Source organism: Squalius cephalus (genome assembly GCF_949319135.1).
Source record: "Squalius cephalus genome assembly, chromosome: 4".
In the NCBI taxonomy this organism is placed as follows: Eukaryota; Metazoa; Chordata; class Actinopteri; order Cypriniformes; family Leuciscidae; genus Squalius; species Squalius cephalus.
Genome location: NC_137125.1, coordinates 10,944,202 through 10,952,968, shown reverse-complemented (window position 1 = coordinate 10,952,968; position 8,767 = coordinate 10,944,202). Strand labels below are relative to the sequence as shown.

Here is an 8,767-nt window from a genome sequence, read left to right as displayed (position 1 = left end):
CATAAGTGTGAAATGCATGCACAAGAATGGGACCAACAAGTTCTTCTGGCCGAGTCCACGAGAGGACATTAGCTGGTACAGGGATGAGCAGATTGTGTGCCTGATGAAAGAGCCACAACCTTTAAACAAGATGTCCGTCCAGTTAGAGAAGAAAGTGTGGGATTTCATAGAAAAACACCTGGGATGCTGGTTTGTTCAGTAGTTTACTGTTGCTGTTACTGTTGCCTGTAAAAATATGTTTAAGTGTGAATTTTAAGTTATCAGAATTTTTTTTAAGTTTGAATGTTGATGTGGACGTGTCTTTCTTCTTCAGGGGGTGCCAGGGTAAAGGAGTTGATGACATTTATTGTTGTTCAGTGGTGTGATGTCCACCCTGTTACCCCTCTGTCCACCCTGTTATTTCTGTGTTTTTTTTAAGTTAATAAAATAAGTTCAACAAATGTTATGCATATCTTTGTGGTTATTTTTAGGGAACGAAATGGCAAAATGAAATGATTTAAAAATGGGCCAAAATTCCATTGAAATGTCTTTTTATTCTAAAAGAAATGTGTTGAAATTACCACTGTGCCTTAAAATACAACAACTTTTTTCAAGATAATGCTTGTTGATGAACACTTTGTTAAAATACATTTGCAGGGTAAAGTGAGGGACATTTTAGCTCTTAGAAAATGTAAATATTTCAATAAATGTGAATTCAAAACATTTATTAATTGAGATGAGAATGTCCTGTAACAGGGTGGACATTTGGCCTTTGCATGTGTGAAGAATTTGGTCAAAATTATAAAAAGAGTCATTTCTGAGCTGGACCAATATATTTTTCTTGTAGTGTAAAAAGCCATTCTTCAGATAAAATGATTAAATCATGGAAATTGTAACTTTTTTGATAGAAATTTACCGAGCTGAAATAGCACCGAATAGTAGGAATGACCCACCAATATTTTTTAGGGTTGTTTTGGGTCAATTCATGTACCCCAGGGGGTAACACCTGGTTTCGGAGGAGAGGGGAGATATCTTTAAGAGACATCACCCAAAGAGGAGAACAGAATTCTCCTAAGTTCTCAATCTTTCTCATAATACCAATAACTGCAATGAAATTAAGACCATTTTACCAATCGCACTGAGACATTTAAAATTATACCAAACATGAAAAGGAAAAACAACAGATTTACAAGATGCATCATATGTGATATATAGACATTCTTAGTGAACTTTTGGTGACTTGACTCAGGGAGAGAGGAAGGGATGAGGGAGAGGGGGGATGCAGAGATAAGGAAGGAGAAAAGTTTGGACAAGACAATGTCCTGTGCTCTTTCTTTGAGATCTTCTGTCCAGGGTGTGTTTTATTGCTTTATTGTAGGGTGAGTTTTATCTCAGCTTTTGTCTTATCAAGAAAATCGGTTCTTACACCCTGATCAAATAGAGCCTTACTTTTTAAAAATGTCTACGGACCTGATAGCGAGACCTATTGCTTCTATTTTTAATCTAAGTAGTGGTCTTATACCATGTTCCTGGAAGTCAGCAGTATTTGTCCATTATTGAAAGTTGGAGATTCTATTTCAAGATTGTCTGTTACGGCTTAAGTGTTTGAATCTCTGGTATATGAACAGTTAAAGCACTATTTGTACACTAATAATATTTTGTAATAATAATATTACTAATAATATTAATAACATGATTACTGCATTGGATGATAAAAAAAAAACGTGTAGCACTTTTTATTGATTTATCAAACGGATTTGATTCTGTGGATCATGATCTTCTTTTGCAAAGGCTCAAATGTGTAGGTTTTAGTAGTACAGTGTTGAAGTGGTTTCACATTTTTGACTAGAAAAATTAATTGTGTGTCTATAGATAATTATATTTCTACTCCTTTTATAGTGAAGACAGGTCTTCTTCAAGGATCAATTTTGAGACCAATTTTATTTTCTATCTATATAAATGAACTTGGTGTAGGTTTAAAGCCAGTAAGTGTGCAGATTATACTATCATCTATACTATGGCTCCATCTTTAAAAGTGGCAATCGACTCATTACAGAATGATTTTAATTCATTTCAGATTTTACGTGATAATCTAGAATTAGTGTTGAACACTAAAAAAACTAAATTCATGATTTTCACACACTCCAGATGATCACTTAATGACTTTATAATTAAAACTTCTGATGGTACTCGGCTTGAAAGGGTTGCATCCTACAAATATCTTGGTCTCTGGCTTAATGATAAACTTACTTTTAGTACTCATATTGATATCCTTTTACAGAAATTGAGACCAAGCATAGGCTTTTATTTGCATGTAAAAATTTTTTTTGCCTTTGTTGCTCTAAAACGATTGGTGGAAAGTACCTATGGTGATATTATATATATATATATATATATATATATATATATATATATATATATATATATACACACACATGCGTTTTTGAATATTTTGAAAAAAATTGATGTAGTTTATCATGCTGCATTACCATTTGTTGATTTTGAATAAAATATTATATATATACAGTGAGGAAAATAAGTATTTGAACACCCTGCTATTTTGCAAGTTCTCCCACTTAGAAATCATGGAGGGGTCTGAAATGGTCATCGTAGGTGCATGTCCACTGTGAGAGACATAATCTAAAAAAAAAAAAATCCAGAAATCACAATGTATGATTTTTTAACTATTTATTTGTATGATACAGCTGCAAATACGTATTTGAACACCTGAGAAAATCAATGTTAATATTTGGTACAGTAGCCTTTGTTTGCAATTACAGAGGTCAAATGTTTCCTGTAGTTTTTCACCAGGTTTGCACACACTGCAGGAGGGATTTTGGCCCTCTCCTCCATACAGATCTTCTCTAGATCAGTCAGGTTTCTGGGCTGTCGCTGAGAAACACGGAGTTTGAGCTCCCTCCAAAGATTCTCTATTGGGTTTAGGTCTGGAGACTGGCTAGGCCACGCCAGAACCTTGATATGCTTCTTACAGAGCCACTCCTTGGTTATCCTGGCTGTGTGCTTCGGGTCATTGTCATGTTGGAAGACCCAGCCTCGACCCATCTTCAATGCTCTAACTGAGGGAAGGTTGTTCCCCAAAATCTCGCAATACATGGCCCCGGTCATCCTCTCCTTAATACAGTGCAGTCGCCCTGTCCCATGTGCAGAAAAACACCCCCAAAGCATGATGCTACCACCCCCATGCTTCACAGTAGGGATGGTGTTCTTGGGATGGTACTCATCATTCTTCTTCCTCCAAACACGTTTAGTGGAATTATGACCAAAAAGTTCTATTTTGGTCTCATCTGACCACATGACTTTCTCCCATGACTCCTCTGGATCATCCAAATGGTCATTGGAAAGCTTAAGATGGGCCTTGACATGTGCTGGTTTAAGCAGGGGAACCTTCCGTGCCATGCATGATTTCAAACCATGACGTCTTAGTGTATTACCAACAGTAACCTTGGAAACGGTGGTCCCAGCTCTTTTCAGGTCATTGACCTTCCTCCCGTGTAGTTCTGGGCTGATTTCTCACCTTTCTTAGGATCATTGAGACCCCACGAGGTGAGATCTTGCATGGAGCCCCAGTCCGAGGGAGATTGACAGTCATGTTTAGCTTCTTCCATTTTCTAATGATTGCTCCAACAGTGGACCTTTTTTCACCAAGCTGCTTGGCAATTTCCCCGTAGCCCTTTCCAGCCTTGTGGAGGTGTACAATTTTGTCTCTAGTGTCTTTGGACAGCTCTTTGGTCTTGGCCATGTTAGTAGTTGGATTCTTACTGATTGTATGGGGTGGACAGGTGTCTTTATGCAGCTAACGATCTCAAACAGGTGCATCTAATTTAGGATAATAAATGGAGTGGAGGTGGACATTTTAAAGGCAGACTAACAGGTCTTTGAGGGTCAGAATTCTAGCTGATAGACAGGTGTTCAAATACTTATTTGCAGCTGTATCATACAAATAAATAGTTAAAAAATCATATATTGTGATTTCTGGATTTTCTTTTTTAGATTATGTCTCTCACAATGGACATGCACCTACGATGACAATTTCAGACCCCTCCATGATTTCCAAGTGGGAGAACTTGCAAAATAGCAGGGTGTTCAAATACTTATTTTCCTCACTGTATATACATGGGCGTCAGTTTGGTTTGAAATGTGCTGGGGACAGAGACGCATTCAGAAGTGCATTTTCAGAAGTGCTGGGTACAATGATGCATTAATTTTTTTTCTCTCTTTCACGCAAGGTCATGTTTTGAAAGACGATGTCCTGTAGCTTACTAATGTAAATAAATAAAAGTGTATACAAAAATGTGATGATGTCCGACTCGTTTTATGAAGAAGAAAGCCGTAAATTTTCAAAAAGCATTAGACATATGATATATGACCCACTAATCTGCTTCATAAGTACCATGTTGACAATATGACATGGCCATGACGTGGTTTAATGTACATAAACAATGATTACCAAATTTCTCTTTCATGTTGCTCCTCATAACCACTGAAAACGAAAAAAAAAAATCTAACCCAAAATCGGGCCTCGCTCTACATTATCCCGCTTATTACATGGCTACCCACCAAATAAATCAATAATTTGACACAAAATATTGATTTAAAAAGGAGTTTATTGATTTAAATACGATTGTATTGCTTCCGCTAAAGAAAATAGTCAGTTCCGTCTCTACGATTAGAATCCTGCCGCGTCCATAGCAACGCTCTGTTTTTCATGGCAACGGTGTTATACTTAGCAGCGGTCTGTTATCAAGAAATAACAGACTGCATTCTACAGTGGAATTCAACCAAGCCATGTAATAATTTGATTTAATTCCTAGTACAATTGACCATATCTACACACAACACAACTTAAGCACTACAAATTTTGCCAAGATTGAAAAAGCAAAAATGCGTGTCGCACAGATGAACGCTATTGCCTATCACACCATGATCTGACTGCTCTCAATTCACAACAACATGCATCCATCCAATCTACATCAGGCATTTTGACCAAAACTTGAAAGCATCCAATCCTCATTATCATCATCACAACTATTCCAGAATTCAGCAATAGATTCAAGCAATAATTAAACAAGATACTGACTACTCCACGATCATCTCCACCAATGCTTGCTGTACGAACGCAAACCGTAACTAACGTTAGCTAATTAAGTTGGTGGCTAAGGAAGGCTAACATTAATTGCAAGAGAAGAGTTAAAACAGCCGATCCCTTGTGTGCAAATGCACAAGACCTAGCCATAATACCAGCAAATCTTAATAAACATATCGCATCTTACCTTTGTGTCAATGGTCTGCAGATCCATGCTGTGTACAACAACATCCATTTGTTCTACTACAGGTTATCACTTTGATATGTTATAGTCCATGGCACTAGCAACCTGGTATGGTGTATATACTGTATGAAGGCTAAAATGACTTGCTCGTCTATGATACCTTGGCCAGAAATTCTGGCCAATCCCAGCAAAGACTAGGTAGCCTCGTTCCCGCTCGTTCACTGTCCATGCCAAACTGTCAGCTCATTTGAAAAACATTCTTTAAAAAAAGAAGCGCGATAGTCATATAGAGAGAATAATACCAGCATTATGTCAAAAAGAAGTGGATAGGACATCAGAGCTTTTTTTAAAGCCAAGCAGACTTGCACAGTAAGTGCCGGTATCTTATTATCGGCTAAATGAATAACCCAACCTGTCACTCTTTTTGACAAACAATGTTATTAGCTAGCTAGCTAGCTAGCTAGCAGTTACTGCAGCACACAGTTTGCTTAACCCTCAGGTGCTCTTCATTTGGGTGTACCACTTGTTAGCTTCCCGGTCAGAAGTGACCGGACACCTAAAAATGGTGCCATCTGTTGATAGAAAATTAAATAAAACTTGTTATTTCATGGGTTTACCACTAGATGCCTGTATAGCTCTCTATCTCTAGTTGTTTTTGAACCCAATTACTTACTTTTAAGATGTGGATTTGAATGTATTTTTTAGATAAATTCTCAAATAATACTTTTTGCCAAGGTTTATAAAAAAAAAAATTAAATAAATTTGATGTGAAGTGTACACGTGTACACGTTTTTGCATTATTATTGCAGTCAAACCTGAATACAGAGAAAGCATTTTGTTACAGGTAACATTACAATTCAATAAAAATAAAATAAAAAGTAATGCTTTATCACAGCTTATTTTTATTATTAATAAACATTATATTAATTTTATAATTATATTAATTATAATTATTAATTATGTTATGTTTTTTACTATTGATGTTTTAAAGGGTCAGCCCTTCATTGCTGAGCACTTTTTTTTCCTGCATCGAGGCCGATTTGTAGAGAATATTTGTGTTTTTGTCAATTTCCCATTAATTTCCTATGGTCGGTCGAAGAGCAAAAGTGTGACAAATTTTTGTATGACCACTTAGCCTGCTCGAATCATGCCTTCAATTTCCAATTACTTAATATTAATTATTACATTTACGGTTTGGAGAAAATAAGAGAAGATATTACAAGAACTGCTGTAGACTGTTGGGTGTACACCACATAAAACCACAATAAAAATGAAACAGGCCAAAATCAATGGAGTTATCAATCTTTTAAAATTTGTTTTATTAGGAACAGGAATTAAGTGAAAGGCAGGAACTGGTGGAAGACAGTGAAGAGGTGAGGTAGCACATTCAAAAACAGAAACAAAGTCCTAAAAGGAGAAATCCAGGCATTATAAAAAAGTTTTTGTTTAAAAAAGCACAATAAAAATGAGACAGGGCAAAATCAGTCAAGTTACCATCCATCTTCACTGTATTGTTTACATAATTAGGGACAAGAACTTACTGAACGTCAGGAACTGGTGCACAATAGAGAGGTGAGGTCAACACACAACTGAAAAAAAATGACAGGTACAGGTTAATGAACAAAAATAATGAAAAAACAGTTACATTACATATGGTTTATATCAGGAACAGGTCCCAGGTCCCAGGTCCATCTGAAAGAAAGACAGACAGGCAGGAACAGACCGATGAGCATGACGAGGTGAGGTCTGCATATATCTGGAGAAAAAACCTACAGTATACAATTCAAATAAACAGACAGCAACAATAATCGTAAAACAAGCAACATTACTGTTTGACAAAAATTATTCCACTTACTAAACTACTACATTATTTACACAAATAACTATTTACAAAAATGATGCCATTAACTAAACTACTACTCAATTACTCCTTCATTCATATCCAATGAACTAATTACATTTCAGGAGCAGCCAGCTACTCAAAATGAGGGGATCCACCTCAAACATCCTTTAGACTGCCCGCACCAGCCCAGTGCAAGGGATACTGAGCCACTTACCAAATCAAATTGGACACTAAGGTTCCAGGACAGCTGGTACAAAGCGTTCCCCTGGCTACACTACAGCCATCAAATAAAGGGGGTTTTGTGTATTCATTGCATGAATACCTTTGTGCAGAAAACCTCCACCTTGGCCAAAAGTGCTGAACCAACCTTCATATCGGCAGGTTTCAGAAACTGGAAAAAGGGTAGGGATGCTTTCAGTAGGCATGAGATCAGCAAGGCACACATTATAGCTGTCAACACACATACGCATCTACAAAATTCTGTAAGAATGCAATTATGCAGCCCATCAGCAAGTGCTCAAGAGGCAGCCAGGTCTGCTCTCTTACAAATTGTAGGTGCTCTGAGGTATCTCTCCAAACAGGGCTTGGCTCTTAGAGGCCATTCAAACGAAGAGGGAAACTTCCAGACTTATCTCAGGGATAAGGCAGAGGATGACCCCAACCTGGCAAGCTGGCTGCAGAAGCATCACACCTACACCAGCCCTGAAATACAAAACGAAATATTGAGCATTATGGGAAACACCATAATTAGGGGGGTTGCTGAAGAAATTTCTGTCTGACCTGTACTGCAGTACTCCCTCATAATGGATGGAACCCAGGACATCAGTGGAACGGAGCAGATCTCCATCTGCCTCCGCTATGTCGACAAAGACCTGGAGCCAAGGGAGGAGTTTGTGGGGATGTACGAGGCCTCTTCCACAACTGGCACACATCTTTGGAAAATTGCCTCCGATGTGCTGCTCCGCCTCAACCTCCCACTCTCAGGTCTTCGTGGCCAAACATATGACGGAGCGGCAAACATGTCGGGGCACATATCTGGGATGCAAGCTTTGGTCCGCAGAGTACAGCCGCTTGCCATTTTTGTCCACTGTGGGCCGCATTGTGTGAACCTGGTCTCTCAGGCAGTCTCCTCATCCGCACCAGTTGTGAGTGATGCCCTCACATGGATCCATGACCTGGGTTGTTTGTTTGGCCAGTCTGGGAAGTTCAAGGCCATCTTCAAACAGATAGCCATATCTGAAAATGTCTCGTTCACCACCATTAAGCCGTTGTGTGCCACAAGATGGACTGTGTGCACACCAGCCATCAAGTCGGTCCTCACACAGTATGAGGTGGTCCTGGCTGCACTGGAGGAGATTGCTTCAGATAAAGGGAGTGTCTCAGCTCCTCGAGCAAGAGGCCTTCTTGGCCATTTTCACAAAGGCACCACCGTCCTTGGCCTTGTAATGGGGCAGGATATCCTGCTGAAGCTGGAAGGTCTTAATAAAAGTTTGCAAGGGAGAGCAGTATCAATTGGCGGGATGTTACTGGCTGTGGATTGCACCAAGAAAGCCTTCATGGCGAAGAGAACAAGTGATTCATTTATGAGTCTTTACTCGAGAGCGGTAGAACTCGCCTCATCTTTTGATCTCGAGCCAATAAAGCTGCCACATATTAG

The 8,767-nt window shown here is 38.6% G+C and overlaps 1 long non-coding RNA gene across 1 annotated transcript; it reads right to left on the bottom strand.

Annotated features, from left to right (window-relative positions):
- Window positions 1-6,564: 6,564 nt before the first annotated feature.
- On the bottom strand, window positions 6,565-8,383 carry LOC307157762. Its single transcript, XR_013821062.1, has 4 exons — window positions 7,891-8,383; window positions 7,657-7,812; window positions 6,809-6,856; window positions 6,565-6,674 (listed from the first exon to the last, which is right to left on the bottom strand). It is a non-coding gene; the product is annotated as an uncharacterized lncRNA (long non-coding RNA).
- Between the last annotated feature and the right edge of the window lie 384 nt (window positions 8,384-8,767).